Here is a 14,753-nt window from a genome sequence, read left to right as displayed (position 1 = left end):
TGCCACAACAAATTTCTCAGCATGCTGGCAGTCTCATGCTACCCACCAGTCTCTCTCACTTCTAGTTCTACCTCTCTGCTTGACTCCACTGTCAGCTTCATGAGTATCCTTTCGTGCTCCTTACTTCCTGACCTGACCTTCTCCCCAATTCTGACTTCTGGCTTGAGGGAGAGGTCTGGATCCCATACCTGGGCCCTGAGTCACACTAGGAGTGTAAGCCAAGGCAAGAAGGCATTCTTGATAGGGTCAAAGCAAGTCAGGTTGAACTACTTCTAAGAGTCTTTAATGCACCTTGCCGTCACAGAAGTCGCTCTTTTACCACTGCCAAAAAAGCAGACCCTGATGGTTTTTTTGTAATCCTGGGAAATTCGGTGCCTATTGAATTAAATACCAGGGGCATAATCAATGCCTAAAGTATACCAGGTGTTCAATATTTGGCTTTTAATATTTGGAAACTAAACCAGACTACAGTTCAACTTAAAATCTAGTATATATACACTACCAGGAATATAGCCTGATAGACAGTATTATTTCCTGATAGTCTGCCATTTAAGATTAATTAACTTTGACATAAGGGATTATTTCATATGTTTTAATAATTTTGCTGTGTGTGTGTGTTTGTGTGTGTGTGTGTGTGTATTAGCTGTTTGGCATGGAAATCATCATAAGGAAATACTCTGTTCTCTCAAAATGATGCCTATTTGCATCCTGTGACCTAACACCTAAAATATTCTGATGAACAGAAGAAACTAATCTTTTTAGGAAGTTGGCCCGCTTATCTTGGCTATTTCATAATTTACTTTTACCGTGGACCTTAACTGCCTGTCAAATCAGTCCCTCTAGGGTATAACTGATGCCAAAAAATATATAGGTCAATCAATAATCAGGGAACTGGATCTCCACAACCATTTAACCGATTGTTTCAAAACTGCATCAGTGGCTTGTCAGAGAGAGCCCTGGTAGGTTACTCAAGAAGAACTGGCTTTACAGTATGCCTTTCTTTAAAGGGTTCTTCTCCCTTGAATTGTGGCCCTTTAGCCTCATTTTTCCAGTTTGCGTGATTTGTATAAGGTAAATCTTTAATCATGAGGAACACTTGAGACATCAGTATCTTGTGGAACTATCATGGTATTTTATCAAACAGAGATCAAATTAATAATGAAATAACCTGAGGTCATTATTGCTGGCACTTATAAATGAAAAACCATTTGGGTTGAAGACACTATTCCCAACCTTATAGCACTTGGAATCTGATTGCATATAATCAGATCTCATGGGTAATTCATGAGATCTGGCTGTGTTTTATTTTAACCTATTAATATTAATGCTAATGTGTCCTTTTTGGTAAAGGGTACCCTTTTTCCTTTTTTTCATGTCTAGCTGCAGCAGTGTGTATAATTAATTAATGGTGAGCTGAAATTGTTTCTAAACTGTTGGTGATATCTAAGTGACAATAGCCCTTGTAACTGTTAGACTACTCCCCAGAAGTTCTGCAATCTCCCTGGGTTAAATAGCTATGGAAGTTGATCAGTATTAAGAATTGGAAGCAAATTTTATGGCTTGTTCTGTGACAGCACAGAGACTGAGTTCCTCCTCTTCCTCATTTTCTGAGAGGCAGGAAGATGACCAGTTGCCATTTAGGGTTTTCCCTTTCTGTAAGAATCTCTTCTCTGCTTCTGATATTGGGGGGATTCACTGAGAACACCACGTGTCCCTGCTGCTGTTCTCTCAAGAGATTGTAAGGAGAATTACTCCAGCTGTCATGTGGATTGCATTGGCCCAGTTTCATGGGGAGAAGATGATGTATAGAGACTATCAGAAATAGAAATTGTATAGTGAGAACAGGTGGGCTGCAAACTTCTATAATCTCTCCTCTCTCATGAGCTATTTGAAAACATACTCCAGGGAGGTCATTTTTGAAGCCTTCACTGTGGACTTTCCCTTGAAACCACCATCTGTGGATTGTACGTTATACAATATTGTGAATTTGTGCCATGGCAAGTCCCATCTCTTTTGCTTTTTTCCACTTGCAAAGAAGGGATTAGGGAGATGACAATGTGGTATGGGTATGGTCATGGAGGTTGGAGTTAGAAGCTGCATGTGGATTTATTTTACAATTCAATTTCTTAATTTCTAAGCGATAACTGTAATTGTTGGAAATGTGTTCAGGGCTCAGGCAAGATAGTTAGTTAATTGAGTCTTTTTGACTTATTTTGTTAGTCCTTAAGTAGTTTGGCTTCCTTTGATATGTACATGGGACAGACAATGGTATTTTCAGTTTTAGGAAAAGACATTACAAAAAACGCATTTTTTACTAGCTGAGAATGATAGTAGTATAACAAAACTCATGTACCAGATGAAGCTATTCTCCAGGCCAAGTGACATTTTTATTTTACGGTGTCCAGAATGTATGTTTTTGTGTATTGTAGCTCAGCTCAGGGGCAGTCGCAAATTGCTGTATTCAGGATTTATAGCACTCACCAAAAAAAATAAAATTTTCTTTCCATTTTCTGAATAAAAAAAGAAATGGATAAGGGAATTAACAACAACAAAAAAAAAACCCAACAACAAAAACCTGCTTGTTGAATATCACTTCCTGCCAACTATGGCTTTGCCAAGGAAATTATATGACTGTATTACCAAAACTGTAAGTTTTGCACAGCAAGCGAACTGTGTTCACAGTAAGAAATCTTCATGATCTGTTGGTCGTAACAGTTGGTCAGCAACAGGACATTTAAAAATAAACAACCACTTTTGACATCTAGATATTGAGGTTGGGCCTGATCCAAAACCTATTGAAGTCAATGGGAAAACTGCCATTTATTTCAGTGGGCTCTGGTTCAGGTTCATTGTGTGACTCTTTTAGATCAGTTCAATGGAAAAAAGAGCTTTTCATTGAACGGACGGACACAGATACATATTCTAGTACAAGGATTAGTGGAATTTTAAAAGACAGGATTAGTGGCATTTATGTGCTTTTTTATTTTTTAGATTCTCCATCATTTAGAATATTCTTTTAGAAACTTGTAAATTACATTTATTGTACTTCTCTGTATGTAGATATTAGGATTAGCCATTTTTCATTTGGCTGAAGGTGGATTGTTCCAAAAGTAAATAATTTGAAGATTGCATGTAGCTAGAAAACCATTTTGGTGTGTGATTGGTTCCTAGTTCTATGCTCTATGCCTGTTTTATTACCATTTATTTCTATTGGTGGCGCAAAATCCACCTTGGTTCACTTTTATGTTTTACTTTCCTGGGTACCTGCATGATCCATGTTATATATGCCAGTGGTTCTCAAACTTTTTTTTTTGCGGACCACTTTTTAATGATCTTCCCAAATGTTATTTGTATCGTTAGCTAACCTATTGTGAAGCGCTTTGGATAAAAGCGCTATATAAAAAAAACAATAATAAACAACTTTTTTGTTTTACAAATAAAAGCACACAACTCATATTTTAATATCAGTAGTCTTCCCTTTCTAATGCGATGGATGTGCCCTTTCTCCCCCACTGCAGCAGCCCCCAAGCTGGGGCTGGGAAGGAGGGGGGTCTCTCCGTATCTCCCCCACCGCGGCAGCCCCTGAGCTGGGTCTGGGAAGGAGTGGGGTCTCGCCCCAGCAGCCACAGCCCCGGAGCTGGAGAAAGTCGCCTCTTTCTCTGGCCACCGCAGCTCTGCATGATCCAAATCCCCCACCCCCTCTTCTCACCTCACCTTACATATGCGTCTTCTCCAGGGACAAGGCACCTAAGTAGTGGAGCCATGCCTAATTAGGTGGCTGGCTAATTAGGTGGGTGGCCCTTCATTCTCCTGTACGCACCTTAGAGGGAACTATCTGCGGACCACCTGACTGGAGCTCGGACCACAGTTTGAGAACCTCTGATCTATGCTATCTGCTCTGTGAACAGCGCTGGTTAATTGCCTGGAGCAGAGCATACTGAAGAGCTATGCAGGCTAGTATGTTGTTTAAGCTATATTTATCCGTTTTCCCCATTAATGGTTAACAATACTTTACCTGAAGTTGTCATGCTGTCTGGAGTGACTCACTGCTGTGAGTGCCAATCTCAGGTCAGCCTGTCAGAAAACAGCACAGGGGCCCAAACTGGTGGTATGTTCTCCAATTAGATTTAATCAAGGCAGTAACAAATGTGCATTCCTGGATAACTATACCAGCTTTATCATGAAGTCCAGACAGTCCCCTTAGGCTCTCCATCTTGCCATGCAGACAAACTGGACTTAGTGATAATGGTCACACAAACCAAAAATCACACCACATCAGATTGCTCCCAGTCCCAAGAGACTAGTCACTTACCGCAGATCAATTGGTATTCCTGATCTTACACCAAACGCAATGATGGCACCAAATTCTATAGTAAACTCTAACTATAGGTTTATTAACTAAGAAAAAGAAATGAGAGGTATTGAGAGGTTAAAGCAGGTAAAATACATTAACAGGTGAATCAAAGTTTGTAAATCCAAAATGATAGCAGAGATGTAGTAATCTGCCAGTTTCCCAAAAGTCTTTTCAGTCCTACCCAGAATAACTCTGGGTCTTCTGTTCAGTTATTCCACCATGTTAGAATCCGAACAGTCCAGAGATAAAGGATCATTCCTTGAAATCCATTTTGTATCTTCTTCTTACAGATAACAATGTAAGAAATGTTTTTACTCACTCCGTGACCCCCTGCGTTGAAATTAGCATTTCCTGTTACAGTCCTTAAATCCTTTATTAGCATTTCACAAGATTTCTTTGAGTAATTTAGTTACAGGGTTATACATAAACGCAAATGTTTGTAATCACAAACTATGGGGTATTTTTCTAGTTTCCATGAGTTGAACACCTGAACTCATTCTCATTCTAACACGTACTTTAATCTAGGATTATCTAATTATGGGGGCATACATAATGTAAACATAATTTCTGGGGTATATGCAATGTAAATATAATGTAATAGTAAACAACAAGATATAAATAGGTGAAAACAATACAATTAACATCTCCTTTGATCTCTACTAACACAAGTGACTTGGCCTGAATATCTACAAATACATTTAACTCCTTTGATATTCACACACAAGTGAATTGACCTATGGCGTTGCCCTGAGCCAGGCTGTCAGCATCACGGAGGTATAGAATATTTATAGGCATGGTTGAACAAGAAATTAGAAGTTGTGGGCCTTAAGATGCAACTGGCATCATGACAGTCAACCTAGGCAGCAGTAACTCAAAAAAACTGACATTGACTCCTCAATTTATCATCTTTTTATCACAACAGCAGCATTATTTCTGGGATAGCTGATGGAACACACACATTGTTTCTTCTTTGGTTGATTTTTATTTTTCACCCAAGGTCATAGAGTTCATCCTTTAGTCTTGTAAATATCCTACCTGAGAGCTGTAGAAAGCCCTAGGATTATCACCTCAGTTTTTTCAAGATAGCCCTGATTTCAGGAGACTATCTCAAGTCTGCGAAATATGTTTTGAAAATTACTTTGGCCCAGTGTGACGTCATCATGTTGAATTGCAGAACTTGGTCTGACCTCACATAAGTGCTCTCTCCTTGTTCTTGAGCACACACCTTCATTGTCTACTATGAAATGTCTGATCTGAATCATAGAGAGAGAAGGTGGATGAAGTAATATATTTTATTGGACCAATATCTGTTGGTGAGGGAGACAAGCTTGATATTACCTCACTCCTCTTTTCTCTCGAATATCCTGGCACCGACATGGCTACAGCTACACTACATACATGACCTGGATTATGAAAGTTGAGTTAAAGCATGCAGTCAGCAATTTATTTATTCTTTTTTAGAGTGTTGTATTCTCAACCTGAGCTAATTTTCATTTTCTGGACCATTAAGTTTTATCAGAACTGCTTTCACTGGTCCTTGGGAGTCTTTGTTGATTTCAGTGGTCTTTGGCCCTTTAATTCGAAGGACTTATTTCTTCTACCTAATCCATTCAGAGAAGATATATGTTAAAAACAGCAATCAAGTAGTATTACTAGTGCTGGTTGGGAATTTTTCAGCGAAATGACTTTTCAATGTGAAATGCACTTTCTGCAAAATTGGCATTTTTCATGTGAAATTTTTGAAGTAGCTTATTTTGGGTCAGTGTGACATATACTGCATCTGCCTAAGTCCATAGGTGTTGTAGTTCAGGTATTTCACTCCCGCATTCTCTTCTATGATTTGCGGTCCTTGGTTTTGACCACCTCTCTCATGGTGCACTGTGGTATCCTGTTTAACTGAGCCACATGATGAATCATGTGAGTAACATTGCTGTGGTGCATCATGGGAGATGTAGTCCAGCCAAGGAGCTAGTTCATAAGAAAGAATAAAGGCATGAAACATTTGAACTACAACTTCCATGAATTACTGCCGCTCCTTAGGCAATACAGTTTAATGTCAAACTGACTCAGAATGAAACATTTAGATTTGGTTCCACACACCAGAATAAAATGTTTCAATTGGAGAGTGTCAAAAAGTTTTGTTTCAATCAATAATGTTGAAGTGAAATATTTTGACATTTTTAATTGAAAATTTTTGACAAAAAAATTTTTGGTAAAACATTTTTTATCTCGACTTTTCATCCAAATTCAGAATGAAAACAAATGTTGGAATATCAGATGTTGCTGCGGGACATACATTCTAATTTTCACATAACCTTAATTATTACATAGTGTTTAATACGTACCAGATTGTAGACTACATCAAAGAAAAACTGGGGCGTGTACTTCTTTTAAAAAGAATAAAGCTTTTTATGACTGCTAATGATGTTTTCATACTATAATTTATTATAGGAAAGATTAGTCCGCTTAATTTTTAAACTACTCCTGGCATTTTTATATGGTATGCAATAAAATAAAATTGCTACACACATGAAGGGGTTCGCTTGAGTAAAGACAGATTTAAAATTAGGAATGATTTATTTTGGAACGTTCTAAGGCCACATTTTTTAGTACAACCCCTTCAATGCCTCTTTCCCCTATTTTGCATAAGTAATTGGTAGCATATGTAGAACACTGAAAATCATGGGACTGTGTGTGACAATGGGTTAGCATGATAAGCTTTCACCTCCGAAGACCTAAGTCTGTGTTAGGTCACAGCGGAAGAATGACTTCTCCTAGTCATTAGTGGATATTTATCTCCATCACAACAGAATTTAATACAACTGAATTTGATTGGTAGTCTCAGCTATGGAGAAGACTAAGACTGGGAACAGTAAGGACCCAGAATTAGGCCACAGGAACAGATTGGGTTGGCAAAACAGCATGAAAAAAATATACACCGTGCCAGCGCTCATTGTACATGGTTCTGTTTGCATTCAAGATCAGTAAAATGCAATAGAATCAACCAAATATGGGGAGAAAAATTACTAAAGCCATGTGCTAAAGACCCTGTATTTTGATGGTAGGGTGATGTGTGCATTTGTAATGCAGTGTGTTGCAACACACTGCAAACTGTTTTACAAAATAGTTCACTGGATGTCACATCTATGAATTACAAGATTTTACCAGATGGCAGAAGGGCACACCCCCACCCCATTCCACTGCCACTGCTGTTTGGTCTACAAGAAGCTGCTTACATGGCTTGACAGCAGCAAAAAGAGGAAAAAGTAGATCAAAAACTGCTTGTACAAAAAACATAAAAATATGTGCACTTAACAAGCAGTAAAATACCATCACTCAACATGCTTCTCCCATAGATAATATACAGGCAACTAGAACATAATCCAGCTACTACATAAACAACCAGCAAGTTTTGCTTTCTTCTCTCTTCCAGTCTGCTAATATTGGACTAATCTTCCTAATCAACGGGTGTGGAGAGAGATCCAAATTTCACATTAACTATTGTGCTCCAGAGCCAATTTTATAGACCCAGAGAGCCCTGAAGAGTGTTTTCCAGTTTTTACCATTATGTGAATGGCTGACTGGCACCTTTCAGAAGCGAGGGCTCCCCAGGTGTGTCTGTCAGCTCTGAGAAAGGAGGGAGCACTAACCCATTGTGACTGAAAGCAGCAAGTCACACCAAAGAATAAGTAGTAGCCTTTGGAAAATTCTTCCACTATACTGTTACAGATTAGCATAGTAGGCAGCAGAGCAGATCAGTCTGAGGCTCAGGATGACATGTGTAGTGCCCTCAATGAAGGGGAAGAGTAAAGAAGCCCACTCTCAGTGGGCTTCTCTGCCAGTGTCTGTCTCTGTGCCTAAAAAAGATCCATCTCTTTGTAGAGTACCTTGAACAAAATATCGTCTCTGGTTATCATGGCAGTGAAGTTTTTGTTAGGTTGAGTGCTGAGAGCTGTTTTAACATCCGCGAGCCTGCCAGCTCACAAAACTCTTTTACTGAAAAGATTGTTGATTAAACAGAGATGCTCTTGGAGAAATTCAATAAGTTAAATAGTCAGAAAGCGCTGTTTGAATTCTAATGTCTTGCTGACCAGGTGAAATGCTTTGGCAGTCCAGGAGCCATATAGGTTATCTCAAAAGGCTCTGCTGTTGTCTTTGAAAACACATATGATGGTTTCCTTGCCATGGAACTACGTATGAGCGCAGTGTGTCTCTCAGGGAGATTTGCAATTCATCGTTAGCCTGGATTCCAGCACACTCCATTGTCATGTGCTTTGAGTTTTTGGTTGCCTGTTCAAGCCTTGTTTAGAAGTGTTGTTGTCTAATTTTTTCCATACAGAGAGAACAGCCTGAATTACTTCTATGTCAGATTAAGGGGATCAAAAGTATATCTCCATGAGACTGCATATTGTGTCTCTTCTGCAACATTTTGCATTGCTTTGCCTCCCAAAATGGCAGCTGTTCTTGCTGGCAGAGTCAGACTTCTTTAGAAATGTAAAGGTGCAGTATGGAGAAAACAGTAATAATCAGTTACATATTATTTATTAATTTATTTATTTGTATTGCTGTAGCACCTAGGAGCCCAAATCACAATCAGTGCCTCATTGTGCTAGTTACTGAGCGTACACATAATACAAAGACAGTCCCTGCCTCAAAGAACTTACAGTCTAATTATACAGCAAGAGACATCCAATGGACACTGACAGACAGGGAGGATTAGATAAGCCTGAGATGATACTGGTCAGCATGATAAGCAGCCATTTCAGCATTCCAGCTGCTTAAGTCTTGTCAAGTTGTTTTTTGTAGGCACCATGACAAAGGACAGTTTTATGGAGCTATATCATCCATAGGAAGGAAAGTACACTTAAGCAGTCCATATATCCTCAGTATTGCCAAGCCAAAAATTCAGAAATCATGAGTTAGATGCCCCCAAATCATAAGATTAAAAAAATTATATATATTGTGGTTTTTGGTCTATCTTTTGATTTTTGAATGCCGCCCACCCTGTGTGTGTGTGAGTGTGTGTGTGTGTGTGTTTATGAGAGAGAGAGAGAGAGAGAAGTATAGAAGTACCAGATTTCCCAGGTTTATAGAGTAAGATGATTTTGACCCCCAATTCAGGAGTTCTTCCTGGAAGACCCAACTGAGATCAGATTACACAATTTTGTCTAAAATCCGATTAATTTGGCCTGGTGACTTTAATGAGACAAATTAGCAACTTTTCCTGGTGGCTTTGCAGTCTCCAAAATAAACAACTGCCACTGTAAAGTAAACATGCAAATTCAATCAGAGTTTGAACCAGCAATTGAAAATCTCTGCTAAATGATTATGATGTTATGAAGTATGAACATGTTGTGTGAGGGAATTTCAATACTTCCTGAAACAGTTACATTTAAATGCTAGTGTTTAGTTTTCATCACTTTTAAGTACTTGTACAAGTTTGTGGAAGAGAAAATTTTGGTGGAATTCAGAGAGTGTTTAATGAATAGGTGTCAGGAAGTGAGACATGGAGGGTCAGGCCTAATGGATGGAGCAGTGGCAGTCATGCCTATTGGTCGGTGCAGTGGCAGCCAAGCCAGGAACTGGTGTCAGTGGTCAGAGTCAGGAGCCAAAAGCAGGTTGAGAACAAAGCAATGGTGGGGTTGAGAGCCAGCCAGGAGCAAGGGCAAGGCTGGAGCAGGATTGGGAGCAAGGTTGCAGTTGGAGCAGGGGTGGAGCAGGCTAAGGCCTATGGAGTCTGTCACCCCTCAGGCAGGGAAGAGTGGCAAGCTGTAAAGTGACATTGGGCAGAGTGAGCTGCTGTTTCTTCGGTGAGGCTTATACACCTTCTCTGAGAGACAGCAGACCAGATCCTGGCTTGTGGATTGGCTGGAGCCTAGCACAGAAATGACTTACCTCACTTGTGGCTTAATCAGGTTCTAGTTCAGGGATGTCTTATAACACACACATGCCTCACAATAGGCTCAAAACCTAAATTCAGAAAGCTAACTGAAGCATGAACAGATATACAGCCGGATGTTTTAAAGTTCCAGTCCTCTGGCACCAGATTGTGACTGGCCATTGTCCAGATGAACTGGGGATAGGAAAGGTACAAGGAGGCATCCTTCCCTGGCCCCACATAGCCTAATAAAAGCTCAGCCAAATCCCAGTGCTCAAAGAAGTGCAGGAAATGCATACCCCAGAGGCATATGGCTCCCTAAATGGGTCAGAAAGTAGGCAGAGACCAAACTCCCTCTCCATCTAGTGCATCCCCATAAGTATAGCAGCAGGGTTGTTCTAGGAGGCAGGAGGTACAGCTCCATATCACTCGTAATACAAATTTGTGCCTGAATGGTACAGTATTGCCCCCACTCTTGCCTTGCTTGAAAGGCTTACACACTGGAGTACTTTGTACCACCATAATGTTAATGTATTGTGTATTGACTAATAATATCTGGCTCACTAATATTTGTAACTCTGGAAGCTAAAATAATAATGTCATGTTTGAAGGAATAATCTGCCTGCTGGCTAGGCTATGAGTATTGTAGATGGGTATTACCTCCTTTTTTAGGTGTCCAAGTACTGGCCCCTTTTGGATGCAGAATGCCAGACTAGTCAGATCTGAATGACATATTCTCTATCCCTGGTTTCATATTTTGTAATTTTGAATGATTATCATAGCAAAATACATTTTGATACAGATTTCCATAAATTAAGCACCTATTGTGGCAAAACCTACAACTTTATACATCTAGATATTTTCCATATGTGTATTTGCTCTTTTGATAGAAAGTAAATGTAATTTTAGCACAAGAATCCAGGCAAAAGGGGCTATAGGAAGCTTTCTCCATATAGGGGTGTAGATGTAGGAAGGAAACTATTCACTTGAGATTGGTATGTAAGGGATTATCTGGTACAACAGCAGCAGCAGACCACACAGATCTTTCAAACTTGTGATGAAATAGTCCTACCAGTGGGCAAAGGGCCTCAGTGCCAAGCTTTATAAACCTAATTCTTTGAAGCTAGAGCTGTGTCTGTTATAGCAAATAGAATGTAAACAAAATTGTAAATTCCCCCAAGAAAGCTTTTATTTACTAAACTAGTTCTTTATAAACTGTATTTTGGAATGTGTTGTTATGGTTGCTATCAAGAAAATAGCTTCAATAAAACAGATGTGTTTTGAATACAGAAGAAATGATAAACCTGGAACCTAAATTTGATTTTCAAAGATTATAGAAGAAAAAAAATAGGCAATGCGTCAGATGAACTCGAAGTGAGGTAAAGGGCCATCCTCCTCTTCCACCTCTGCAACTATACTCTTGATGTTAGACACAGGATCCCATCTTCTACATGCTGTCTTCTCTCAAAGAATCTCCTCCTGTTTGCTTGTTCTGCACATTTTTACTATCTAATTTCGCTACCATAGTAACTGGTCTGTCACACGTAAGAGCCAAAGCTGTACTTAAGCCTCAGTGCTGATAGGTTAAAACATACTCTGAATAGGTCATTGGAAATGAGCATTGACCTACATCGTATCAAGTAATGGGTTCAGCTGCCAGATTTGAAGGTGAATTTGGGTAATGAACTATACATACCATTTTTGCCATCTGCCTACTGTCTGAGTTGGGTGTCTGTTCTTGTCAATAGATCAGTCCAAGAATTCTCTGCAGAAATACTGCCTGGGTTAAAGCCACCATGGCAGTCAATTTCATGTGAAAGATTGCTACTAAATAGTCATTGGTCTTACTCTTCTCATGGTTATTTTCTTATTCTAAACTTACTTTTTAGTTTTGTGAGCAAAGAGGGGAAAAAAGCAAGCTAATTGAATAATTAAGTATACTTATAAGCACAATAAAATATGTGGGTTCAGTTAGAGTAGCTCAATTTCTGTCTTTGCTTTTTCAGTGGATGACTAGTGACAAACAAATACTTAGCTACCAATAGCTGACAGCATAAATGGTAATAGTTGTTGGGCAGAGACCAAGATTTTGTAGGAGCATTGATACTATAGTATTTCTTCTTTTTTTGCTAGTTTGTTTTTTTAAAAGGACATTCATTTTTCAAGAGAAAGAGGTTGCTAATTCCAAAAATATGGCAGTTTGCAGCTGTAGACAATGGCCAAATGTCTCAGGCTACATAGCCATGCGGGTGAGAGAGGCCCTCTTGGTGTCCTGTGCAGCTGTACTAGCCTTGCCCAGATTGTGGCTCTGGTGGGGATGGGAAAGGTGGAGAGCAGGGGTTGCACACCTAACATCCCCCACCCCATGAGGAAGTGGGCAAAGCTATGGCTTGGATTCCTTATTCCCTCCCAGTGCATCAGCCAGCAGAGGGAGTCAATGCTTTATGTTGAAAAGGGCTGTAGCAAAATACTTTCTCCTGGAGCAAGGGTGCTCCCTGGACCACACTGCCCTTACTCTTGGCTGACTTTAATACGTCTTTGTAGTCTGAGATTTTTAATATGAGCCCATGGAGAATTAGGATGACTGTCCAAAGCAGTCAGCAGGAGAAATATATAGAAATTCATTAACAAATCAGTGTATTTTTGGCAGACAGAATGTGCTCTTGGCTGGTGGCCTGCTTTGGAAATCTACCTCCATAGCATTCTGATGGCAGATTTGGTGTCCAAAAGGAATGGAACACAAAATCATGGTGAGGAATAAGACCCAAAGAATACCTTAAAGAGCATAATTATGTAGGCCTCTATTCTCCCATCTTTTCTCCTGTTGAGTAGTGCTTTACTCCACAGCAATTCCACTGAAACCAGTGAGATTACTTGTGGAGTAAGGTGCTGCTCAACAGGAGTAAGAACAGAAGTATCAGGCCCATAATGAATGGTATGTAATTGTCACAAGATTGGCCTGTCCCCAAGGGCTAGATTCTACTATCCCTTATGTGGGTTCACATTGTGGGGGAGGAAGTAAGAAGCGTCACCCTAACTTATATGGCCTTCGTAAAGACCTGATAGAATTGTAATGCCAGCACTGAGGGAAGCACAGGGACTTCTTGCTAATTAGTTCCCTTCGGTAGAGAGAAGAAGGATTTAGAGGGATAGAGAGTAGGTAGGGTCATGATTTTGCCCTCCCTCACTACCAACCTTCACAGTCATGTTGCATCTCTTAAATAGATAAAGCACTCTGGACTCTCCCCAGGCACAGGGAACTATGAGGAAAAATACCATCAGCACTCTTTACTGTCCCCGAAACAGAGCTGTGCCTACAAGGCACAAGCTAGCCCAAACGAGGCTCTGTAACGTTCCCCATTAATGTGTGCTCATTTGCTGAAAAGTCATTCTATACAAATGGTATCATGAAGATCCATATTTATTTTGTTCCTTTCTCAATTCTTTGACATTTATATGTAGAAATATGACCCCTCTAGCTGCCAGCCCTCCAGATTCCATCTAGGATATGACAGTCAAGTGGTTTTCTGGACTGTGTGTATTGTCACTAACAATAGTTCTTCTTTGAGTACTTGTTCACGTCCATTCCACGTTAGGTGTGCACACGCCGCGTGCACGAGCGTCGGAAACTTTTTCCCTTAGCGGCTCCCATCGGGCCGGCGGCCCCCCGAAGTGTCGCCACTGCGCCGTGCATATATACCTCTGCCGGCCCGACCCCCTCCAGTTCCTTCTTACCATCCGTGGTGGCGTTGGAACAACCTCTCTCTCTCGTAGAAGAGCAGTCCCTTAGCCTTTAGAGTAGCTGTTATCTGTTAGTTTACATACAGATTGTGGACACTTAAGTCATTAGGTGCCTGGAGGCTGGGCCGCGGGGCATGCCGCAGGCCCACGGCTTCAAGGCTTGTGCCACGTGTTGCAAACCTATACCAGTTAGTGACCCCCACGACTCATGTCTACGTTGCCTGGGGGATGGACATCAAACTGAAAGGTGTAGGATTTGCAAGGCATTTAAGCCAAGGACAAGGAAAGAAAGAGACTTTCGCCTAAAGCAACTGTTGATGGAGGCCGCATTGCAGCCGCCGGGCCCAGAGCACCCGACGCCGGCTCAGGCTTCCTCGGTGCGTAGTGCCCCGGAGCCGTTGAGAGACCCGGCACTGGCTAAGCACTGTAAACTGTTGGCCCCGGAGCGCCAGGCTAGGCCCCGGCACCGATGGTCCTCCCCGGTGCGGCCCCAGGCGCAGCCTAAAGGAAGGCCTGGTCGTTCCCCACACAGGAGGCTGGTGCCTCCCAAGGCCCCGAGCGCAGACAAGAGCGGGAAGGCCGCGGTACTGGCGCTGACACAGGCGGTCCCGGCGGCACAAGCCCCACCGAGCCCAGACCTAAGTGAGCTCAGTGCAGACGATGGGCTCGAGGGCATAACGGATCAGCCCTCTACGCCTGGCACCTTTGAGGCTGCAAAGGACCTCATTGAGCTGTCGGCGGCAAGCCCCCTCCCATATGGGGAGAACCCTCCGGCGCCCA

At 41.2% G+C, this 14,753-nt stretch overlaps 1 protein-coding gene across 1 annotated transcript in view; it reads left to right on the top strand.

Moving 5' to 3' along the window:
* The window catches only part of DCHS2 (dachsous cadherin-related 2), a 227,127-nt gene that overhangs the window by 131,735 nt on the left and 80,639 nt on the right, over window positions 1–14,753 (top strand). The gene's annotated exons all lie outside the window — the stretch shown is intronic.

Source organism: Eretmochelys imbricata, chromosome 4 (genome assembly GCF_965152235.1).
Source record: "Eretmochelys imbricata isolate rEreImb1 chromosome 4, rEreImb1.hap1, whole genome shotgun sequence".
NCBI lineage: Eukaryota > Metazoa > Chordata > Testudines > Cheloniidae > Eretmochelys > Eretmochelys imbricata.
Note: the sequence above shows the minus strand (reverse complement) of the source record. Positions and strands in the feature narration are given on the sequence as shown.